General features: G+C 36.3%; 2 long non-coding RNA genes across 2 annotated transcripts; both read right to left on the reverse strand.

The window, feature by feature from the left end:
• Positions 1 to 6,134: 6,134 nt before the first annotated feature.
• On the reverse strand, positions 6,135 to 8,239 carry LOC125252169. The gene is made up of 3 exons (XR_007181169.1): positions 8,082 to 8,239; positions 7,703 to 7,893; positions 6,135 to 6,418 (listed from the first exon to the last, which is right to left on the reverse strand). It is a non-coding gene; the product is annotated as an uncharacterized LOC125252169 (long non-coding RNA).
• A 14,589-nt stretch (positions 8,240 to 22,828) lies between these two features.
• On the reverse strand, positions 22,829 to 23,358 carry LOC125253242. Its single transcript, XR_007181384.1, has 2 exons — positions 23,009 to 23,358; positions 22,829 to 22,920 (listed from the first exon to the last, which is right to left on the reverse strand). It is a non-coding gene; the product is annotated as an uncharacterized LOC125253242 (long non-coding RNA).
• Positions 23,359 to 26,368: the final 3,010 nt, after the last annotated feature.

A 26,368-nucleotide genomic window follows, 5' to 3' on the forward strand; every position in this document is an offset into this window, starting at 1 on the left:
GCTGAGAGTGTTTTATAGCAGACGAAGGGGAGGCGTGGCCTAAAACCAGTTCAGCCAGATGCTTTTCTTTTTCAAAACAGAGAGCAAAATTGAATGTTTGTAACGAACCCCCCACACCAAGCCGAGAGGGCCAAATACACGTGAATTTTAACACGTCAACAACACGTTAAATACGTGTATTTGACGTGTATTTCACGCGTTAAAAATCTGTTTGAACGGGTCAGTGTCATTGGCTGCTGAGAACTTGGGTCAAAAAATTTATGTGAGCTTAAGGGGGTGTACCATTCATTTACTAAGATGCCACCATTTAACAAGCTAGATCAGCTTATAATATCCTAAAATCTTCATCATAGCCACACCACAGCAACCACTTAGAGCACCTTAGCAACCAGCCCATAGACTTCCATTGAAAAATAGATGAGAGTGATAAAATTAATCAGAGCATCATAGAGACATGTGGGTTTGGCTCTTTTGATTTGGGTAGATATGCAGTCTGTTAGTTTAACACTGCTTAGTCTGTTAGTTTAACACACACACCCTAGCAACCATTTAGAGCACCCTAGCAACCCAAACCCAAAGAGGGATATCTTCAAATCTGAACATCTTTGGTTGGTTTATATCATTCATACTGGCAAGCAGCCTTTGGAGTATCATCATTGGCAGCTGCCAAGCCACTCCCTAGTAACAAAACAAAGTACCTTAGCAGGTTAATCGTAGAGACATGGCGATGGTTGGTTCCTTTGACTCATGCTAGCAAACTGGACTTCCAACAAGTTACACATGCTAGCAGTGAATAGCTACATCCTAATAGTGATTAGCTAAGTGTTAAACTTGGCTAAGAATATGCTAAGAATTCTATAAAAACTCCATAGTAACCATCTGTGACAACTACCAACCACCTAGTAACATCATAGCAACCACCCCAAGTACCTTAGCAACTGCCTAGCAACCACCCAGAACACCCTAGCAACCGCCTAGCAACACCTTAGCAACCATCCCAGGTTACCATAGCAGCCACTCAGAAAATCCTAGTCACTGCCTATCAACTGCCTAACAGCACCTTAGCAATCACCCCAAGTACCTTTGCAACTGCCTAGTAACTGCCTAGCAACCACCCAGGTTACCATAGAAACCGCCTAGCAACCACCCAGAACACCCTAGCAACCTTAGCAATTGCCTAGAAACACCCTAGCAACCTAGTGGCGAATTTTGCCACTGCAAGCACCATTCACATTTTGTTCAGGAAATGTACATTCTAGTTTATTATTATTATTATTATTTAATATAAGAAAATTATTATTCCTTCATTCTATAACATCTTAACACTGTTAACTTTAGATAATTTAGAAATAATAATAATTTCTTCTGGTCTGTAAGAAATACATAGTTGAAAATCATCAGCAGTGGAAATGAATCCCATGTTTTCTATTAATATTACAAACCCACATTTGATGCACAATAACATTCATCTTCTGAACACAAACTAAGATATTTTTGATGAAATCCAAGGTTTTTTATCTCCCATATAAAAAGCAATGAAATTACCACATTCAAGGTCCAGAGCTGTAGTAAAAACATCTTTAAAACAGTCATGTGACTGCAGGGGTTCAACCTTAATGTTATGAAGAGACCAGAATACTTTCTATACTCAAAAACAACGACTTTATTCAACAAATTTTCCTCTTCCCTGTCAGTCTTCTATGCAGTTGACGCAGTGAACGCAGTGCAGAGCTTCCGTGTTTACGTCCGAACACCAGCTCAGTATTGGCTGACGCTGGTCACGTGATCAGCACGACACGTGTGATTCTGACGCAGGATCCGACCAATAATAACTCGACATTCAGACGTGAACACAGAAGCCTGGACTGAGTTCACTACATCAACTGCGTACGGTTTAAAAAGAGAATCAATTAATAAAGTCATTATAAATAATAAAGCTGTGTAATATTACCAATTACTGAAAATGATGAAGTTCAGTTCATTTTCAAGTTCAACCGTTTACTTTGTTTACATGTTAAAATCCCAGTTTTCTTGTGGTGCAGGAAGCCTCCAGACCTCCTCCAGGAGTTTCATTCATGTGAGTTTGCAGGTCTTTCTGTACAACAACTGTTCATAATGACTGCATCTTTAAATCTACACACATGCAAAAGACACAAGAAACACAATAATCTATAGATTGCACTCACACTATATGAGGGAATCCCATCAATCTCTGCAAGATTGTGAGTCACATGATGATTCAGTGTTTTAGGCCCAATCCCAATTCTACCCCTTACCCCTTCCCCTTTCCCCTTCCCCTTTGTTTCGCGCGTTCACGTGAAGGGGTAGGGGTGTCCCAATTCTCATTTGGTTGGAGGGGAAGGGGTAGGGGGAAGGGCCAGGTAGCCCTTCAAACGAAGATTTTTCGGGACCACACTTCAGACGAAGGGGTATGATAAATTTCCAACATGGCCGACCGAGCGAGCAGAGAGACCCATAAATGTAAGTATTTTCTTACGGTAAACAGTATTTTAGTAATAAATAATCACTTGTTTTATGCCTTTAATCTTGTGTTCATGTATACGGTTATGTTCTCCGAAAAAAGATTTGTTAAAATCGCTATGAAAAAAGTTCGCTAATGTTTTTTACTTTATGATAGTTCCACAACATATTTTTTTATATTTTATTAAAACCCGCGTTGATTTGACAACATAAATTCAAATCCGGTGGCAGCTAACTTGTCTTTTTGCCGCATGCCTGATTAATGCATTGTTTTGTTGTGGTTACGTCCATAAATACATGTACGTTACATGATATAAACAAAAAGTGCATTCAGTTTGCGTGCTTATTCATCAGTATTGTATGTAGGGACTCCTGAGGAAACACGCAGGCTCATACGTTTTCGTGCAGAAAACGAGCAGCGTTTCTTGAAATCGAAATACACAGCAAAACAACTTTGGGAGTGAGTCATCTGTTAAACGTTTATGTTGCTTGTGCCTGATTACTGTGAGATATGTGCACTAACAGTAAAAATAGCTGTCGCCCAAGCAACAGAGATCACTATAGCTATCGATGGCATCTTAGAAGTGTGTGATAAACATCAGCGCATCTATGAGGGATTGGGCCTTACTGTCACACATTTACTGCTGTCACTCCTGAGAGACGCTGGTGAAACCGGTTCTTCTGCTGTTCATCACGTTCATGTGTGTTGACCTCGAGTTACCCAACTTACACACACACACACACACACACACACACACACACACACACACACACACACACACACACACACACACACACACAATGATGCTAATCTGTTTACTGAACAGTAGAGATCTGCTGTGAAGATGTGATGAATTCTGCAGATGATTTATCTCTATTTCTACACTATTTCTCTATTATTTCTCTATTGATCATTGTAGGTTTGTTGTCTTATTGAGTCTCTTCTGTCAGCAGAACATTATCATGAATATGAGTCCATAGTTTCCATCACAGCAGAACTACACATGTTCAAACTGTCTTCATTGTTTCACATGATCTTTCAGACATTATTCTGTTCACACTCGTCTGATATCAGTCTGTTTTCATGATAGTGTCCTTTTTTAAAATCTGCTCATATTTAATGATGTCATGAATGTGATTCTAGACTGATCCTGTAATATAATGTGATCCAGATGAGCTTCATATGTGACACATGATGATCCTCATTCAGCTTCAGATCAGATCTCTGATTTCTCTTCACTGTCTCTGAATCTGAAACTAAAGGCCTCAAATCTACTGCTGACATCTAGTGGACAAAGATGGAAACTGCACTCAATATTCTGTGTGTTATAAATATAAAACAAAATCTGATACATATTTATTTACAATGCCTTAATTTATATTTTAAACTAGTGACATTATTTCAGTTTGATTCACTGAATGTCATTCAGTATCAACTCAAATAATAATGACATTTTGAATTGTGTGTGAAATGACAGAACTTACAGCAAACTAATGCAATAATGGATATTATATATATAGTTGATGGATTTTAACCTCTGGATACAATATGCCTGCATCTGAAATCATATTCTCTCAGTAGATATTGTTCTATTGTTTTATATGTTATGGATGTTAATTTATTTTCATCTTAAATTGAAGTTTCTAAATTGAAATCTAGTAATTTCAGTAGCATTTAAATTAAGAAAATGTATTATAATGAGACTCATTATAGTGTATTTATGACTGATATGAGTTTATGAATATATTCTTCCATTAGGAGATGAAGATGAGCTTGATATGAAACATCATCATGATGATCTGCTGACAGATGGATCAGAAACACAGTCTCTGGTAAGAACAGAAATGATTCTGTCAGAAAGAGAAACAGATCTTCTGTGTGAAACGACAGAAACTAGAGAATAAAAGTCATTCTGTCATAAACTCATCAATAAAAGCACAATCACAGCCTGCTTTAGGATATTAAAGCTGGAACTGAAGAGATCTTCATTCAAACCTTCACAATAATATCAAAACGGCACAAGTCATATTTTAGATCAACACTTTGATTCATTTCACATCTTTGTGTTCAATAATGTTTCCCTTAAAATTACAACTTTTCTGTCAGTGTTTTGTGATTTCTAACAAACACTTTTTAATATGCTGTCATATTGTTTGATCATCTGAAATCTGTAAGTGTTTTTAATCGCTGTAAAACACATTTATATCTGTAGATTCTGATGATCTCCTGTAGAGGGCGACACGTCACTGTATTACAGGGGTCAAAGGTCAATCCAGCACTGGAGCCTCAGTTATCAACTGGATGAAGAGGAATATTGAGTGTTTATTGTACTGATTTGTTTTAGAAATGTTTGAGTTTCTTTACATAAATCTGGATCTGGTTTATTTCTGAGAGGTTTTTCACATTTATTATGTAAGGCACATATGACAATATGAATGTTGAAAATGAATATTTCTACATTAAAATTCAGATCGATGTGTTATCAGAGGTGACGTAAAGTAACAATATGTTCATATGACAGAAATGTACAGATAACACAGTCACAGTTACAGTATGTAAATGTCACAGAAACAATGAAGACATTAAAGCAGTCATTTCATGAGCAGTATAGAGATGATAATGTGTTAATTCAGAGTTTGTGTCATCTGAAGTCTCTAGTTCCTGACACTGAACTCATCAGACGCACTTTCAGAGGTCTAGTGTTCCTCAGTAATTCAGCCTGAGGGTGGCGCTATAATGTTGATTGACAGGCTCCAAATACACGTGACACACAAAGAATGCTATCTTACAATTGCCTTAATTTAGCATCTATTGCCTCCAAATTTTGTTTTAAATGAAATGGATTTCCAGAAATGTGATTTAAATAGGATTTCGAACCACAAATGAATGTAGTTCAAAACAGATTTTTAAAAATCACATTTCATGTGATTTATGGCTGTTCACACTTGCTAAATCTGATCAGATATAGACAAAAATCAGATTTGGACCGACAGTCTGAACATAGTCTCATATACACACAGCTGAAGCAAACTGATATCATCTTGGTCTGGAGCGAGGTTAGTGTTTCATGTCATATCTCAAACCCTCTGCACATTTCATGTCTCACTCATTTAACACACCTGATTCAACTCATTAGTAAAGACTGAAAGATTTGAATTGGTTGTGTCTGATGAGGGACACATGCAAAATGTGCAGTGGCGAGGTGAGGATCCTCACTGGTGACGTGAAAATAAGCAGGCGGTTTCAAATCTGCCTCAGTGTCTCTCACTTAGAGCCGGTGCAGGTTCATGTTTCACCAGATTCACACTGGGATCTTGTGTGGCGCTGGAGAGACTCAAACACCCTAGTGACATAATAAATGCCTGTTAAATCTAAGTCACAGGACGTTGAACACAGGTCTATGTTTTCTAGTGGGTGAATATTTTGGTGGATGTTCATTAGTCGTGGCCTAATGGATAGAGAATCAGACTTGTAACCCAAAGGTCATGGGTTTGAGTCTCAGGTTGGTGAGGGGAGTGAATATCCAGCGCTCTCTCCACCCTCAATACCACGACTGAGGTGAGACCCTTGAGCAAGGCACCGTACCGCAACTGCTCCCCGGGCGCAGCAATGGCTGCCTACTGCTCCGGGTGTGTGTTCACGGTGTGTGTGTGCACTTGGATGGGTTAAAATGCAGACCCGAGTATGGGTCACCATACTTGGCCACATGTTACCTCACTTTTACTTTCACATTAGTCTGTTTGAGATCAGATGAGTAAAAGATGTAAAAGATGAAATAGAACAGACTGTGTTCTGATGATGATGATGATGATGATGATGAAGATGTTCAGGTCTTCATCAGTGATGTTGAGTGATCTTGAGATCATGATGAAGGTTTTGATGAGAGAGTTTTGGCATCAGAATCAATCTTTACAGGATCATCTGGATCACATGACACTAGAAATCACAAATATATATCAGATTATCTCATTGTTTTGGGTTTGTTTTTATGCTCTCAATCTATAACACTTTCTGTCAATGAAACACAATCACACATCTGTGAACTTTCAATAAGTTATAGATTCAATATTCAGACTGCAGAAAGTGATGAATTTCTCTGAATGTGACACTTTATGACATTATGAGTGTGAAGACAATAACTGTGTGTGTGTGTGTGTGTGTGTGTGTGTGTGTGTGTGTGTGTGTGTGTGTGTGTGTGAATTAGTCTACTAGAACAAACTTCTTTAGAGGTATTTATGCTTAATGAACATCAACTCCAGTGTTCAGAACATGAAGATCCATCAACAACAAACCTGTAAATGAGTGTCTATGTGTGAATATTCTTAATCAGAATAACAATGGTGAAAAATCAGTGTTTTTAACCCATAGAGTGCAGGTCCAGGAACAGCATAGTGCACAATTTTGCCTCCATATAGACCACACAAGTGTTTTTCATTGACTTTGGTCTCTGAATCCTCACAGGCTTTTAACGCTGTCATCTCAAATCATCTGACTGCCCTTCCCATCTTTGAAACCTCATCAGTTCCTCTTCTCAACACTGGCGGGAACAGCTCTATCTCATTCTTGTCCACTGTTTTGGCATTATGCTAAGATTATTAAAAAGAAACTATCACATTTTTCGAAATTATATGATTTTATTTGCAAAACTTTAATTACTAAACAAAATATAGATTTAGTAAAAAAGAAATTACATTATCTTTTTTTAAAAAAGAAAAAAAAATCTGCATATACGAGGGACGTTTCTATGGACAGACCATTGCTCCCTCGATTTTGACAGAGTCTACTTCATATGTACACTTCAGGCAGCTTTTTCAGGCAATGATTGTGTTGCATTGTGCATATATATAAAACAACACAAAAACATCTATATAAATATAGAATGCTGCATTAAACAGTTTTGTAAGGGAAAAATGTAAATAATAGCTCCATAACAGACTACAAGTGATCAAGGGCTTAGGATGTTCCAGTTCAGCCCATTGCAAAGGTTTTCCAGCAGTGTGCACTCATGCAATGTTAGCAATGACGTTCATCCGAGTCAACGAGACTGAGTGAAGTTAGTGAGGGAAAGGCTGGAAAACAGCTTGGAAAGAGGTGGGTAAATAAATAATGCAATGATCAAAGGACTCCTAGCTTACCCCTGATTGAAAAAAATCGCTGATTCTCCCGTTACAACCAACCGGTCTTTCTGGTATATAAGAGTCAAAATGATCAAACACTCACAGTCTGGCTTTAGTCCCATACTGCCACATTTATCAGCTCTCAGTCCTCTTCTCTCTTGTGATCCACTGGTTTGTGTCTCCATTTCTCTCTCTGTCTTCTTGTTTTCTGCTGCTCTGTGATTTCTGAGGCTCCAGCAGTTTTCTGGATGTGTGATTTTCTTTCTCCGCCACATTTGTACCTGTTCAATCACACTGACATAACGGCATATGACATAAGATGATTGTGTAAACTGAAGTAAGTTACTCTGATCAGTTTAAAGCACATCTGTCTGACCATAGAGCTCTTAAAGAAACAGTTCATTTTTAAAAAAATACTTAAGCACACACCTGTATATCAAACACCTGTATCTTTTTTTTGTTGCAAAAAGTGTTTTATTCACCTTGTGATGATCTGAAGAGAGTAAACATCCACTGTAGGTCTGACGCCTCTGCTGTTGTTGTGCTGAATGAGCTTCAGAATGAGGATGTGAGAGTTTCAATCTCAGGAGAACAACACAATTATTGGCTTGTTACTAGCAAAGTGTCTCCTGCTCTCCTCTGGCTCCTCCCACACTTTCACTCTTGCAGGAAGCTGATTGCGCCACACAAGTCTGATCTGTGTCCTTACCATTTTAGCTGTTATTCCTCTGATTATTTGGGAACTGTAAGTGTCACAGTTCCCTCTGTTCCCGGACTCCATTTCCCATGATCCTCCTGTTTCCACACCTGCACTCACTTCCTCGTCATCTCCCCATCAGCACTCATCACCTGCACCTGGACCTGATCATCTGCACACCCTTTATAATGGACTCACTCCTGCACTCCTTGTCTGTTCTTGTTGTTGTTTAAATGTATGTTGGTTGTATCCATGCTTCTTCGTATTATTAAATACCCTGTTTTGTAGAAGTTCGTGTTTGCATTGTCTATATTGCAACCTCAACATAACAGTAGGGAGGTGGGCGGCGTTTTATTTTGTAATTCTGTTTTCTCCTGGTTTGTGGCTAGATAGGGAGCAAGAGTACGTTCTGTTGTTGATTTTTCTTTTCTTTGAGAGACTTAGTAAGAATTAAACTCCCAAGTTTGTTAAATCTTTGTTTGTTATTTTGACATTTCCCTCCTAAGTTCTTTATTCAAAAGAAACCTGACTATACTTTACTAGCTTTCAATAAAACTGTTGAAAAGAGATGTAGTTAGTTTAGTTAGTTAGTTATAAAACATATATAAAGCAACCACGAGGTTGACTAAAGTGCTGTACATTAGAAACAATACATAAAAATAAAACTTCAAACAGCAAAATAAAATACACACAGTAAAATCTATTTGTTATTAAACACCATAGATAAAATACGTTTTAAGCTTTGATTTAAACATAGAAAGAGATATATAAATGAAACGATACTCCATGTTTAGAAAACAGGGATCCCAGTGGTAGCATGTATAAAGAGAAAAGTGTAGGAGCAAGGATCGATCCTTGTACTAATGAAGAAGTTGAAATAAGTAGATATGACAGAAACTATTTTAGAACGACACCCTGAATGCTTATATAACTTTCCAGTCTAGAGATTAAAATATTATGATCACCAATATCAAGTGCTGAACTGAGATCTAAAAGAACCAAAGCAACAGCATTCCCATTATCAGACAGCTATTAACAGACATTATCAGACAATATCTTTTGTAACTTTCTATAACGCAGATACATTTTTGAGATAAACGGGAGATTGGAAATCAGTCTTAAATTACTTGGCACGATTGGGTTTCTTCAGAAAAGGAGTGACGGAAGCATGTTAGACAGTCAGGAACAGTACCAGTACTCAGACAGATATTGATAAAAAACCCAGAAGATCAGACACTACGATATCTACAATTTGCTTTTAAAAACATGAAGGAATAAAATCATGATCACAGGAGGTGGGCTTTAAATGTGCAATAATATCTTTACAGGTTTGTAAGGAAATGTGAAATCTGCTGTGGCAGGGCCTTAATTAAACCCTTAATTTTGTTATATTGTAACACTCATGACACAGGCTGATAATAATATTCTCGGAATGGCCAAAAGCCACACGTTCCACTTTTCCTGGCAGTGCAGCATTATGATCTGAATTTGCACAAAATCTTAACTTCCTCTTTAGCCCATAGCGGGTACACGCCGTGGTCTGTGTGCACATTTCTGATAGATTATTAAATGTAAATCTTTTAATGTATATAATTTCTGTGCTGTTTTTTCTTCAGTATTTACAGTTTTCTCAGTTGCTTTGGTTAATTTCTTAAATTATCATATCATAATATTTGCAAACCATTAAGTTAAGTTCATACAAACAGCAGCACACAGTGATTACCTGAAACTTGCTCAAAATCCTTAGTTCATTTCTCAAAAGTAAGTATGTCAATGAACACATCAGTGCAGTCCTTGTGTCATTGTCCATGAACCAGCTGCCATCAGTATTTTCAGATGTAAACTATTTGAAAATGCACAAGCCTGCACATCTGCGGCATATTTCACCTTTAACAGTACAAATTTTTACACATTAGTGTATGTGGGATATTGATCACCAGAGGGTTCAGTTTTGAGGAATGGTCAGTGAGAATGAGCCATATTGTAAAATGACTGTAAATAGGCCATTTCTTCAGATGAACACTGTTTATTAATAACCAGCACTACACAGTCAACATATTGACCCTTGAACGTCCTCCCAAGACAATCCCCACCCCCTCGCCCTCCTCCTCTGTGCTTCTCGGCACTCAGGTTTAAAGCAATACACAACATTGACACATATGATCTCACAACCTCTTACTTCTGAAAAAGTTTATAAACAGGGATAGCAGTACATTTGTTTTTGCATATATTGCATTATATTTTGCAGAAGTAAGGGAGATCATATGGGTGATTCTCACTGACCATCGCTCATAAAATTTTACAAATTTCATAAAGTTTTACATAAACAGAAATATTCTTCATTATATTCTTTTAATCTCTGAATGAAAACACTCCTTTGAGATTTTAATTTTACTGTATTTTTGTCATGTAATCTCTGAACACTGAAGCCAGCTGACAGGGTTTCAACATCTGTAGCAGATGTTTCTCTCATTCTGTGTGAATGATGTTGATTCCTGCATCAGTGTGAGAGTTTGTGTTTATTAGTTATTAAAGCTTCAGTGATGAACACGATCAATCAACGTTTCTCTCATTTGTCTTTGGGGAAGTACAACAAATACACAGTTAAGTATCAAGATTGTTTTATTTATTTTTCTGAATATTTTAATCCAGAAAATGTTATGTGGCGAGGGGGGCGTGGTTCAGCGAGGTCTGCAACTGGAGAGAGTGTCGGGAGACGCGTGGTAAACCTCCGCGGACTTCTCGAAAAGGTCCAGGAAGGCCTCCGGGTCATCCAGCGGGCCCATCTTGTTGAGGGGAAGATGGGTGGGCGCAGCCAGCTGTTCGGTGGTCTCCATACGAACCTCCCAGTCGATCCAGCTCCGGAACCTCTCGCGGTCTTCCTGCTGGACCTGAAGGATGGCCTGGAAGCGCCGCTCCTGATCCGAGCGGAGGTCCAGCAGGGCTTGATGTTGGTCTTGGTGTAAGACCGCGAGGGATGTTATGATGTCCGCAAACGGCACGGCGGAGGGCGTTTGCATGGCGGCGGCTCCCTTCTTCCTTCCCGGGTTTCGGCACCATGTAGTAATGTTCAAAGTTCGTGGGGAAGGAAGAGGACAAGGGTCGGCTTTTGACTGCTGACTGAGCTTTATTTAGTGTATATGCAAAATGTCCAACAAAAGTCTGTGCACCGCACAACAACGAAAATAAACAATCCACAATAGGGCTTCTCTCCAGTGCTGTTGTCATGCTCAGTGTCTCAGTCAGCAGTCCCTCTCTCTCTCGCACACTCCTGCTTCTCCTGGCGTTTTATCCTGTCTCCGCGCCAATTACTGGAATGAGAAACAGGTGTTCTTAATTTACATTTAACCCACTCGCTTACCACGCGTCTCCCGACACTCTCTCCAGTTGCAGACCTCGCTGAACCACGCCCCCCTCGCCACATGTTAATTTTGATTTTCTTTTCTGGAGCAGTACAGATTTATTATTGTGACAATAATTTAAAATGTAAATCTAGTTCATATTTTATTTACAATTAACAGTTTTGGAACATATAATGCTATGTTAAATGGTTGTATAGCCTACTAACACACAATACTAGTATTGATTATATGTGTTTACTGGAAAACTATCATATTTATTCAGGAAAAACATGCATACACTTAGGCCTAACAGTTTCCATGCTGTGGTGTTCAGAAACCTTGCTGTATAAGTCTGCTCTTTTGTGACATAACGCCACCTTTGACTGTTCATATGCACTGACCTTTTTGGTAGCCTAGGTTTAGGTTTAGTACAAGTTAGGCAAGTTGATTTTCTGATCATATTTTTTTCCCAAGCACATTTTACCAATTCCAATCCACATCAATCTTAATAACTATTAATATTGTTTGTAATCATTTATAAGTGATATATAATTGTTCATGAAGGCTGGAAATGAAAAACGCCTTATATTCAGGTGTGCAGAATTATTAGGCAGGTTTTCTTTTACAGGCAAAATGAGCCAAAAAAGAGATTTAACTCAGACTGAAAAGTCTGAGTTAAATCACGAGAAGGACACAATACTAATGCAATACTAGAAATTGCAAAGTTAAAGCATGACCAAGGGACAGCAAAATGCTCATTGGGTCAGCGGGGGCATTCAAAAACAGCTGGAGAAGAAAAGACACATGTTAACTGCAAAAGAATTAAGAATTAAGGTCAATAATTAAGTGTGAATCCATCAGGAACCCTTTAGTCTCCAGCGCCACCATTTCCCAGAACTGAAACCTACCTGTGGTCTCCAGACGTGCAAGGTGTCAGGATCTCAGAGACTTAGGTTAGCTAAAGAATCCTAAAAAATGACCTGCACTTGATAAGAATCACAAGCTGAAGTGTTATAAAATACATGAAGACTGGGTTTTTATAGGCCTTATAGACAGACAGATTGAGAGTGACTCCTGAAGGACCAGCACCACATCCTCTTGTACCACTGTTTGAAGAATTTATCTTCCAGAATCTGGCAGTCAGTTTTGGAAGATCATTTTTAGTCCATCTCTTATCCTGAAATGTCCGTCTTGCAGAGATGGACTAAAAATGATCTTCCAGTTAAAGTCATGCTTTAAATGCTTTGCAATTTCTACTATTGCATTAGTATTGCGTCCTTCTCATGAGTATTTAATAATTTTTGACTTTTCAGTCTGAGTTAAATCTCTTTTTTGGCTCATTTTGCCTGTAAAAGAAAACTTGCCTAATAATTCTGCACACCTGAATATAAGGTGTTTTTCATTTCCAGCCTTCATGAACAATTATATATCACTTATAAATGATTAAAAACTATATTAATAGTAGTTATTAAGATTGATGTGGATTGTAATTGGTAAAATGTGCTTGGAAAAAAAATGATCAGAAAATTAACTTGCCTAATAATTCTGCACACAGTGTAAAATCTGTCCAATATAAAGGCATGGTAGATGTGAATGTGTGTGACCAGTAGAGGGCGATCTCAGTTAAAGCTGAAGCATTTGGGCTTCACCAAAGATATTACAGTAGATAAACCTGTGTGAATATAAGTGAGGAATCAAAAGGGTTTGAATGCAGGCCAACAAATGAACTGATGAAGGTCATAATGTGTTTTTAAAATGTAATGATCAGAAGTTTTGAATGATCTGCTGGTGTCATCAGTGTCATATCAGTCGTTCTGACATCAATCTTCACTGAATTCAGCTCACAGGATCTTCAGACAAGCTGCACAAAAGTTATCAAACAGGTTTCAGTAGATAAAGATAACTAGGATTTCATAAGTTTGTGTTGTGATTTGCTCCTTAAATATAGCTATATCTTTAACTGTGAATCTTTGAATTGAGTGTTAAATATATTTAGACTTTAGAGGGAGTTTCTGCAGCAGATGTGTGGAGGAGTTTGTGTGTTTCTGTCGGATCTTGACAGTCGTTTTCTTCCATCTTTATTATGATTGGAATGAAATCAGAAGCACTTCAGAACATCTTACAGAAATAATCACATCTGTGTCTTAAAGCAGAGGTTTTCAAACTGGTGTCCAGTGTCAAGAAGATGCTAAAGGTTGAACATCTCAGATTTCAGAGAGAAATAATGTCATTTCTTTATTCAAAAACACAGATGTTTATATTTTAGGAAGGTGTTTCTTCACAAGAAGATCATCATATTTAAGATCTGTAGCTTCAAAATGACCAAGTTTATAAATTCTTAAACAACTCTAACGGAGATACAGTGATGACATCAGAGATTACTATAAAACTATCAAATTCAGAAAAACATGAACTATATTTACAAATACTTTCATACATATTCATTGCCAGAAAGAACGGAACTGTTAACTTGTATTAATGTACATTCACTAATGAATACTGTACTATTAAATCATTTAATATCTTTAAAAATATACAAAACCAAATCAAATGAAATCAGAACTATAGAAGTGATTTAAATATGAAAACAGTACAGATGTGATCAAACACTGAACATGAAGACACTTGAAGAAACATTTAAATTTACACTTGCAGTGAAAAAAAAACAGTTTAGTCTTTGACCACATGATAAATCAAAGAATAATCTATATCGCAATATTGCATTTATGAAATTACAAAAGCTGCAATTTAAATATATACACTTCATTCATCTTTGTTTTTCATAAACACTTATTCTCACAGCTGAATTCTCATACATCTTTTTCTTCTTCATCATCATCATCTTCATCTTTTTTTTCTTCATCTTCATCAATGGCTACTTTACATGCATACAGAAGAAGAGAATCAGAACTGTGTGAACATGTTAAAGAAAATGGTGTCAGTATCCATCTTAAGTAAATTCATGACAATAAACATAAAATTCTATAACTTTTAAGTTCCTTTTTAAAACTGTTTTCACTTCAGCAATAATCTGCATTGTCGTCTTTAAAAAGAGACCAAACTTCAGTCTGTGCTTCAAAACTTTCTAGATTTATGACAGTTTAAGCTGGAAATTGTCATTTGTCTGTGCTGCAAAAGTGAATAAATGGATTATAACTACTGCATAAATATAATTTAGTACCATAAAATCACCTAAAAACACAAAATATTAAATAAAAAATATTGATTAATAAATATTAATTAAAAAACAAAAATATAGTACATTTATTTAATTGAAAAAAAAATAATAATTTTTGACTGACATGTGAAGAGCACCAGGGTTAAAAAAAAAAAAGAAAATAAAATGAAAATAAAAGTACATTATGATTGATTTCATACTCAGTTTTAGAGGTAAACATTGCTGTCTGATCCAATAATGTGAAACACATCAGAATTTCTGCCAAAGTAAAACCATGATGGTTCATCATGTGAAAATGAAAAACCAAGATGATATTAGTAGTACCATTGTCATTATGCAGTTGTATAAAATTATTATTTTTATTAAATATTTGACTTCTATCAAATCACACTTTTAAGATTAAAGTGCACATTATTTTTTTCAGTTTCTTGCTGCTTTCTAAGAAGAGACGAACAGAAGTGTCAGTGTTTCTGCATCAGTTCAGATATATCTATTAATTCTGTGTGTAATCAGTCAGTGTCTCACCTCGTCTGTGAGCGTCTCTTTGAAACATCAGACTGAATCTCTACAGCTCCGTCTGGATCATGAGAAACTACTAATTAAAAACACAAATATATTATTATTTTAATGCAGTTCATATATATAGTGGATAAATGTTACAGTTCAGAATAAATTTTACTGTAAATCAAGAAATTTGAGCCAGAGACCGATCAATGATAGGAGAAACGGGAACAAATGTAACAAAATTTGGTTATGTCGTCATTACTCAAAAACCTGAAATATTTTAATACAATTTTTATGTCAGTAATGTGTATCTGTTCTACTTGTTAACAGTCACCAAATGTTTTACAAGCAATGTTAGAGTTATAATATTGACTGAAACATTAGAAGTCCAATGTTACATCTGTAACAACACATGTAAAACCTTCACATAAACACAGAGAACCACAATAAACTCCAGAGAATATATAGTTAAAACTATTTAATATCCATTACATCTGGATCACCAGATTGAGAGGCAAAAACTTTAAACCTCTGGTCTATATACCTCTGAATATACTGATGATAACACAGTATAGTATAAACAGGCTATAGTTCTGAACACAATAAAACTTTTCACATTATTACACTATTATTATTACATTAGAAAAAAACAATCATCTATTATGTTCCATATTGAGTTTCCATGCTACTATTACAAGCCAAAAACAATAGTAAATATATAATAAATATGTTGATCTAACGCCAGTATGGCAGTATTTAAAGTTAAAGGGTTAGTTCACCCAAAATTGAAAATTATGTCATTAATGACTCGCCCTCATGTCGTTCCAAACCCGTAAGACCTTCGTTCATCTTCAGAACACAGTTTAAGATATTTTAGATTTAGTCCGAGAGCTTTCTGTCCCTCCATTGAAAGTGTTTGTACGGTAGACTGTCCATGTCCAGAAAGGTAATAAAAACATCATCAAAGTAGTCCATGTGACATCAGTGGGTCAGTTAGAAGTTTTTGAAGCATCGAAAATACATTTTGGTCCAAAAATAACAAAAACTATGTCTTTATTCAGCATTGTCTTCTCTTCCGGGTCTGTTGTCAATCCGGGTTCACGACTCCGCAGTGACGCTGCTGACGTGTTATCCGGTTTGCCCGAGCTTCGTTTACAGTCTGAGGGAGACGCACGCTGTATTCAAGCTATTCTACATTGTTTGTATTTTGGTATTGCTATATTTTTCCGAAGATGAACGGAGGTCTTACGGGTGTGGAACGACATGAGGGTGAGTCATTAATGACATTAATTTTCATTTTTGGGTGAACTAACCCTTTAGGACAACTTCTGATTCATAAACACTGAAGATTTTGGAGGCTTGAGAATGAACCCTGGTGCCCAGATTGAGAGGCAAAAGACTTGACCATTGGACTATACTACCACACTACAATATTTAGAGTATACATAGATATTTAAACTGAACACAAAACACTTTTCTTAAATTACTGGAACAAATAATCTGTTTTGATGTCCTTACTAAGCTGGACTTTGATGGTGTCGCGACTGAACCACCCCATGACAAGCTGCTCTGATAGAAACGACGAAGCTAATGTTTGACAAAGATATCAAATGTTAGACAACAGAATCAAAACAAGACCGATTTAAATTCATAGACATTAATGGTTTAGACAGTAAAAATCAAAAATGAGTCTTTGCAGAAAAATTCTCTCAAGTATGACTCAGAAGCTTGTCCTCTGTCATGCAGAGAGAGAGAAAATTGGTGTAATTTGAGTTGACTCCGGTCTCCACTACTTTAACATTAAGATCCGCCACTTCCAATCCCCAAAATGTATTTTTAAAGGACCTTTGAAATAGTGTATGATCCTAGGAAACACACTTTACACTTCATACACATACTTCATATTTATGTTTTTAAAATAAACCATCATATTGCAGTCTCTCATGAATCTGTGAAATCGCGAATGCTTACAGTTGCCAATAATTCACCATTTAGTGTACATGATATCACACTTCCATTGGTTTCAAGTGTCCTGCAATTTAGGTTTGATCACCAATAACTGATTGATTGTTGCACATTTCAGAGAGTAGATGTAAATCTGTTTAAGGCTGTAAAAGATCCTCACGGTTTGGTCTGTCGTCAACAAAGCTGTTCCGTTGAGCTTGAGTCAGGATCTTTTTCTCTACTTCATCAGATGAATCTTTATTTTCTGATTCCTGCAGTTTCTGATGATCCATCTTCTGCTATTCATTTCTGTTGCAAAATGTACAATTCAGAATTAAAGTAAAGTTTGCCACTTATCAGAGATTCTTGTGCAATACAGATTTACATTTTAGTTTCATAGTAAAAACATCAATGAGTAAAATAGGTTAATAAACAATTAAAGATGAAGTGTTTTAATTACCGGTGATGAGCTCTGGAGGGAATCGCCACTGTCTGCGGCTCTGAAAGCTTGAGCATTTAAAGCAACATGAGGGAAAATCCAGGGAACTCCTCCTAAGATCATAACCAACAGATAAACAGCATTCCTGAGAGTTTGTACCAACATGGTCTTGTATTAGAGTCAGGAAGTTTTGGAATAATGCCAGATGTACGCATTCCAATTCCAATGAAGTCATATGCAACAGTTTCTTTTTTTATGGCTTACACAAACACAGAACGACATGTAGTGAAATGATTGATACTCTCTGCACAGAATGCAATAAATTATACAGAATGAAGGATTAAAGGAATAAAGAAGAAAAAATCTGAAGACTAGGGTCAAGAAAATCCAGATTAAGAATGAAAATCATGAATCATGAAAATGATCTGCTTATTGAAAAGTAGAGATGAGTCAAAAATCACTCTGAGATTCCTCACATGATCTTGTACATTCAATGATAACTGGACAGGCCTGAGACTTCGGTTTTGTTCTCATTTAATTGTAAGAAATTATTTGCCAACTAATGTTTAATATCTTTAAAACAATTTAAGGCTTTCTCAGATGAGCAATTTTTGTCTATTCACTGGGAAATAATATTGGGAATCGTCAGCATAACAGTGATAAGATATGCTGTATTTCTGGAAAATAAAGCTCAGGGAAAGCAAATAACAACGGTCCTAAAACTGACCCTTGAGGGACACCACACTGCAGCTGAGCTGATGTAGAAGAGAAGATGATTTATTTATTTTTAAGTGAATGTGTCACGGTTCATGGGTTCACTTACTCGCCCTCGTGTGGTTGTGGTGTGTGTTGCCTGTGAGTGAGTGATTGTGTGGCCGTCACCCACCTGTCTGATTGTGATGTGCTGCCAGTCGTGTCTTGTTCAGTGTTTGCTATTTAATGTGCGTGTCTACATGGTGTCTTTGTCAGTTCGTTGCAGGCTGTCCCGGTGTCGTGTGTTCCGTGTTTCACTTCCCGTTTCCTGGATTTCTGGACTATCGTCTTGTGCCCGCGTCTGGGTGGATTATCCTTGGTTTCTGATACCCGCTGCAGCCCTGCGCCACCCTGTTCATCTGCCTCCGCACGCCATTGCTTCAGCACGCCTCAGTCACTGCAACGACTGCCCATTTGGAGTGAAGTTATTGTACAGCATATTCTGTCAATAAATATTGTTTTACTTGCACTTGGATCCTCTCTCCGTGTTCATTTCCTGACAGAATGTCCTTTCTTTTAGATAGGAGGAAAACTGGAGGTCGTCCCCTCGATGCTCACCCTAAACGATTTAGAAGAATATTATGGTCGACTGAATCAAACGCGGCACTGAGATCCAATAAATCTAGGACAAAATATCATTGGTGACCTTCAATAATGCAGATTCAGTGCTGTGCAAACATCTGAAACCGATGTCACAAGAGAGCTGAAGCGTGTCTCGTTTCCACTTACGCTCAGCTTTTCTGCACTCGTCTGAGAGCGCGAGTGACGTCGTTTAATCAAGGCTGTGAAACACCTTTAATCCTCCTAAACTTAAGTGGAGCGACATTATCGACATTTCACATTATCAAGTGTGAAAGTACGAGATTTATTAAAAGCTTCAACCAGTGATTGAGAGTCAAGTCCAGCTAAGACATCACCTGAGAAATGAAATAGATACAATTTTGAAGACTACATCATGTTTGGTCTCTTCTGACAGCTTATAAACTGAATAGAATTGTGGTGAACAATAGAGATATTAAAGTATTCTAATGTACAATCTGAACTATTGCTCGAACCAGAATTTAGAGAATGTGCTTTTCCCCTTCTAGATCATCATTTGTTTAGTTTTATGACCCTTTGGTTTCATTTCAGTGTTTGTATTCCATGTCAATGGAATAAGAAAGAATGATATCTGTTGATCTTATAGAGAGGAGTTTATTCTGCCTCTTCCGCACACAGCACAGGTATCATCATGCCCGCACACGACGAGAAGGTTTTTACCCTGTTACTCGTGCACATCTGAGTGCCAGCACCACCATCCCTTCCTCTTTCTGCACATTCCCACGCTCAGATACTAGATAAGGTTTTTAACCTGTTACTTCTACAGACCACAGGAGAATACATCAATAAAAGTTTAAGCCCTCACTCTGTATTTTGATGTCTGCATATTCTTGTTCAAGACATTACAGTGGCTGTAGCATTTCTGTCATAAAGAAGCCGATTATTATTATTATTATTTAAATTAATATTAGCCTATATTTTTAATTATAAAATGGTTAGTTTCTGTCCTTGATTCTGATAAAACGATAAAATACGGCTATGACCGCTTCACCCAACGGTTCTGTGTATCACTACACAACACCCTTAGCAACCACTCTTAGCAACGTAAACTGTTTGTTCTCATCTGATATTGTTCATTGAAGTTTACTGTATCATGTAGAAGATTATTGTGAGAAAGATATCGAGTGAGGGAGTTTATTACCTGCATTCAGATGTAGTGTTTTCCTTCAGGTCGGTCCTATGTTCATGATAAAACATCTGTTTAAATGTCTGATGTATTATCTTGTCCTTTTAACATTTAAGGGGTTTTCCCGTGACTGACAGCGCTAGTCAAAGCATTTGTCAGTTGAGTCTTGTTCTGTTTTCTAAACAATCCAGTCTTTTCAATGTAAAAGTCTTCGCTACTGACTGACACACTCATAAAGACAGTCTATGCTGCCATCTAATGGTGTAATAATGAACTTCTGTTGCTGTTCACAGTCAGGGACTATTTTTTCCGGTGGAAGGAAAGCTTTTAGAAAAAGTTTATTTCATGAAAATTGAATTGATACATATTTTTGGCTATAAAACATTTCAGGGGAATAGACTCTTGATGTGGTTAAATCTGAAGTAGCTTGTTTTGGTTAATTTAAGAAAAAATCTACAGATGCAAAGAGACGGGTGTAGTAGGCTTAAAACAAACACCATCTAAATGTGTATTTTAGAAGTTTTCTGTCCATTAGAGTAAAAATACACCAAAATCTCAAACTGTCCACTAGATAGTTGAAAATAGCAGTGCAGAAAACATGCACACTGTGGCAGAGTTTCCTTCGCTGTTTCCTGCTCTTGTGATAAACACTGAAGAAGACCATCATCTCTGTGTGAACTGATTATTCTGTAGAAATCTGTGGAGTATAAAACATTACGGAAGAGGATTTAGGGCCAAGCAATAATAAAAAAACCATCTCGAGATTAAAGTTGTAAAATTAAGAGAAAAAATTCGTTAAATTTAGAGAAAAAAGTCGAGATAAAATGTTGAGAATAAACTCGTTAAATTACGAGAAAAAACGTGTTAAATTTCAAGATAAAAGTCAAGGTAAAATGTTGAAAATAAACTCGTTAAATTAAAATGTTGAGAATAAAGTCATTTAGTTGCGAGAATAAACTCGTTAAATTACGAGAAAAAAATTGTTAAATTTCAAGAAAAAAAGTCGAGGTAAAATGTTTAAAATAAACTCGTTAAATTTCGAGAAAAAAGTCGAAATAAAATGTTGAGAATAAAGTCATTAAATTGCGAGAATAAAATCGTTAAATTACGAGAAAAAACTTGTTAAATTTCGAGAAAAAAGTCGAGATCAAATGTTGAGAAAAAAATCATTAAATTAACTAATTTATTCTCGTAATTTAACGAATTTGTTCTCCTAATTTAACGACTTTTTTCTCATAATTTAATGTTTATTCTCGTAATTTAATGACTTTATTCTCAACATTTAATCTCGACTTTTTTCTCGAAATTTAACAACTTTAATCTCGAGATGGTTTTATTTTTTTATTATTGCTTGGCCCTAATCCTCTTCCGTAAAAACAACTGCATGAGTGTGAGGGAATTAAAATAAATTGTTAATGAAATCAGAGTTGTGTTAATATATTTAATGTTTTTTTTAGAAGTGCTCTTTTTCCACTTGATTCGCTGCCGTCCTGAATATCTGTTTGTGTTCCTGTGAGGCTGTTCTAGTTTTGACCTTAATAATTTAATAATTTGATTAATTTAATACTTTAATTCAGTGTGTTCAGATCTATGGGGACTAAATAATGTATTCTAGAAAGAGCAAAGTGGGTTCGGCCTCTAGAATATTAGAATATTAATCAATCGCCTCTGTCTGATGACCAAGACTGACGAGTTTGTGAATGAGATCGTATTCCCGGCCAGTGCGAGACTCACCTGCTGTGATTGTGATGATCACCTGTAGAGGGCGACACTTCACTGTATTACAGGGGTCAAAGGTCAAAACAGCACAGGTTTGAAGTCCTTCATGTAGATCTGGATTATTTCTGAGAGATGTTGATGTGATCTCTGCTCCAGATTCAGCGTAACAAACTCATCAAACATCACAATAACTGACACACAATAATGAAATATTATGCTTTAAAATATTGTAACTTCTACATTCATCCATTTATTACATTTCTTTATTTCACTGATTCATGTGTTCCAGATATACAGTAGAAACACACTTTGATTCACACATGATCTTTCACACACTGAATGGTTTTTGCAGTAAAAAATAATAAATAAACAGATAACTTATAAAGTGATTTACAATATTGAATATGATTTGATGGACAGATTCAGATTCCACACTGAATCCAGTTCAGTTCTCTGATCCAAACATCTGAACTGAATCCAGATCAGTGTTCACTGATATCAACATTCATAATTACAGTATTACTGATGATTATGACACTTTGACACGCTCATATTCTCCTCCAGATGGCGTAGTTTACTGCTCTTTCTTTAACACTGATTGACCGTTGAAATAAAATCCACTTCACTTTCAGTTTGATCTTGTTTTTCAGCGTGATTTTCTTTTCTTTCTTAGATCAGACGCATAAAGGTTCAGCAGTGACTGTATTTTTCAGTATAGATCACTCACATTCACATAAATCACACAGATGAAATGTTCTTACAGGTCAAATGTCTGTGAAAAACACTCTTTTGAAGGTCCATTCATCCCTCCTTCGCTCCGCTCGTCCTGTAAGAGTCTCTGGGATGATGTAGTCTCATCCAACATCTCTGTCCCGTTTGTGTCCTTTATTATTATTATTATGATTATTGCTTCATTAAAGTTGATTTTCATCAGTTCCAGCTGCACACGTCAGTAGTTTCTGTCAGTGGTTTATATTTCATCTGTCAGTGAATGACTCTCTACAGCTTCATCATGACAAACTGAAGAAAATCAAGATTATAGATCATTTAATAAATCTTTATAATCAGTTCCAGATGAACTCAAACTCTGTGATGGTAAAATACTCACAGTTTGGTCTTTTTGGATCCACACTGTCCTGTTGATGAAACATCATGGATCTTTTCTTCTTTAATTCTTTAGATTGTGAGTTTTTCTCTCTGTTCTCCTGGTTTTTGTTGTTCAGTTGTTTCTGAATCTTCAGATCCGGTCCGTCACACATCATCTCCAGTCCATTAACCTTTATTCTCTCTGCTTTGGGAAAAAACAGATTTATTATTATTATTTGCATTGCTGCCAAAAATGGTGTAAATTCAGAACCCTTTCAGATAAATCATGTTTAACACACGCAGACAGTCGAGTGTCAGCTGATGTATTCTGACACTGGGGCAAGTTGTCACACTTTTAACTCGGTGAAGTCAAATCATTTTTGAAAGTTTAATTCTGTATATAGAAATACACTGTAAATGTTAAAAATTCCCTCTGTTGAACTCTGAACATTTACTATCCAGGAAAACAAGAAACAGTTTATCTCACAGACATTTTGCTGTTTATGATTATGAAATATTAGCATGCATTTGTCAAATCTTTGTTTTACCAAAAGACCTAATTGCAATAAATACAATGAAAAAAAAAAAAAAAAAAACCCATCATATATTTATATGGAAAAACACATTTGTCCTAAAAGCACAGTTCAACCTTTCAAAAGACCTTCATATCATTCTAATATATCATATTTCTAATATATTAAATATTAAACCATATTATTAAGTTACACTTATTTTCCTGATACACGTGTTATTTAAAACATTAAATGAGTTTAAAGCTGACTTACGAGAAGCATGAGATCCACAGCAGTCTTCTGTATAATCACAGATCAAGACACTTTGACTTCTGGACGAGCGTCTCAAATGTCAAAAAGACGTCAGAAAGTGTTTAAACATTAACCCTGAACCAACTTTATAACAGACTATAACCTGAATCACAGAGTTAAATGATATATGAGCTTTGATATGCTCATTGATTAAAAAAAAGTAAAGAGATTAAATTGTTTATTTAGTGAATTTATATTTGTAACAGATGAAGAAACAGTGCACTGAAATAATGACATCTATTATAAGAAGGTTCATACATTAGACCAAAATATTGATATTGACGACATGATTAAAGGGATAGTTCAACCAAAAATGAAAATATCTCACCCTCATATGTTGTTTCAAACCACTTTTGTGGCACACTGTTATTTATTTATTTATTTTGTATGTATTTATTTTTAAAGTGCAACATTTGTTAACAGTTTCTACTGTTATAGATATTGTGGTATATTGTGGTATGTTGTGTATAAAACATGAAGGTTGAAGATCTGAGCTGAAAGACTGGAAGTGTAAAGTAATTAAATCTGTGTTCACACTTTGCATGTTTGATTGGATTTAAACTAACTCTGGTGCGATCGCTCTGTTAATGCGGTTCATTTGAATAAGTGTGAACGCTGCCATCTGAACCCTGGTTTGCTGAAAATGAACTGTGGTGCGGTTCGAATGATATATAATGAACAACACGCACCAAAGACACGTAAACGAACTGCAGAATTCAGTATTGAGCTCTTGTTGATCTGAACCGCTTCAGTTCATCTGTTACTGATGTTTTAATAAATGAGAGGCGTTCATGTTCAGCTGCTGGAGTTTATTACACTTCAGTCTCATCTGCAGGTTTATAATCATGTTTCCATCGTTCATGATTTCCATTCCATCACTCTTTCTCCTTATCTAAAGCTGAACTTTGACTGTCTTTTCATTTTCATCTGTCAGTGAAGAAAGTAATCCATCACGATGTTGATGCTCAGATCCTGGATTTAGTTCTGATCAGTTCAGCTGAAGCACTGATGAGCAGATATATAGTGCGCACTGCAGTGTTGACTATGTAGTCAGCTAGTGTTCTGATCAGTTCAGCTGAAGCACTGATGAGCAGATATATAGTGTGAACTGCAACTGGGGTAATCTTTCAGCTGAAACTCCAATTATTTGTGTTTGGAATAACTATTATTTAAGTTCATCGTAAATATGAGATGTTACTTCAGTATAATTCCTGCAGAAATGCTCAGAGTTTATCATCAATCAGATCTGAATGTGTTTTATCAGTTTTGAAAGCAGTGTGTTAACATTGGAGAAATCTGCTGCAGGTATATAGTGTTTCACAGATGGTGAAGAATGAATGAAAAACATGCTCATGGATTGTGTGAAATCCATTTTGTGTGAAAGCAATGAAAAATGTTTCAGTTTATCCACATAGACTTCTGTGTCACTGAAGAGTTTTGAAAATGTGGCTTCAGTTTCGACCGACGCTTGTTATGAAATAAAAAGCCTGTAAATGTCGGTGTTTCCAAAATGAAACATGAGCTGTTAGTTGTGAGTGTCTGATGTAGAGAACTGTGTTTAGAGTTTTGCAAAAAGTTTGTTTTACAATTTCAAAGTGAGTGTAAAGCAGAAAATGATGTAGATTTGCAGTTGGAGATTCAGTTCATGAGTGAATTTTTCACTGAGTAAAGCCTCAAGATACACTTTCAGTGTGTAAACAGTTTAAAAATGTAATTGTGCAATACAGATTTACATTTCTGTTTATTATAATAAAAACTTACTTTTGTTGAGATTTAAAGAAAAGCTCTTTACAACACAACTAAAGATCAAGTGTTTTAATCACCTTGTGATGAGCTGAAGAGACTGCTGATCTGCTGGTGATGTTGTCTGAAGCTGTAAATGCAGCACCAAATTAACACGTGATGAGCTGATTCTCGCTTTGAGACACTCGAGTTTGAATCTGTGGTCTTTGTGGCCCATAATCTGATTAAAACAGTAATGTGTGTGGAGTATGAAATCAGTCATAATGTTGTTTTCATGAGTTCACTTGCCCATTCAGTCTAACAGTTTTTTAATTCTCTTTGACCCTACTTTCACAAGGTGTACATTTACAAAACTAAAAAACACCAAACTGATCACACTTGTACCACAGCTATTCTTTCCTTTCAAACCTGATCTGATGCTTTCATTCTAGTTTGACATATTTTCATTGAACATAATCACTGTTTCAAACACAAGTTTAGAAGAGATCTCAGTAACATCACTCAGACTTTACTCCTTAGCTAAAGACTTTGGTCAAGTGTGTGAACTCAATCATTTCTATAACATGCATTAATAAACAAATTAGTCAAAGAAAGGTTTCCTTTCCTGTACAATTATCCTAATAACGGCTTCTGATACATTACTATTTCCAACAACAAATGATGTGACCTACAAACTGTACAGTTTTCTTACTGAATCAACAATTTAGAGTGATGTTCACCTGAAATTATGGCACACTTTGGAAACTTTCTCACTAAACTAAGAGGAGACAAATGTGAGTTTCAGAGTCTCTAAGGAGAAAAATCTGAGCACAGTG

The sequence above is a fragment of the Megalobrama amblycephala genome, linkage group LG18 (genome assembly GCF_018812025.1).
Source record: "Megalobrama amblycephala isolate DHTTF-2021 linkage group LG18, ASM1881202v1, whole genome shotgun sequence".
Lineage (NCBI taxonomy): Eukaryota > Metazoa > Chordata > Actinopteri > Cypriniformes > Xenocyprididae > Megalobrama > Megalobrama amblycephala.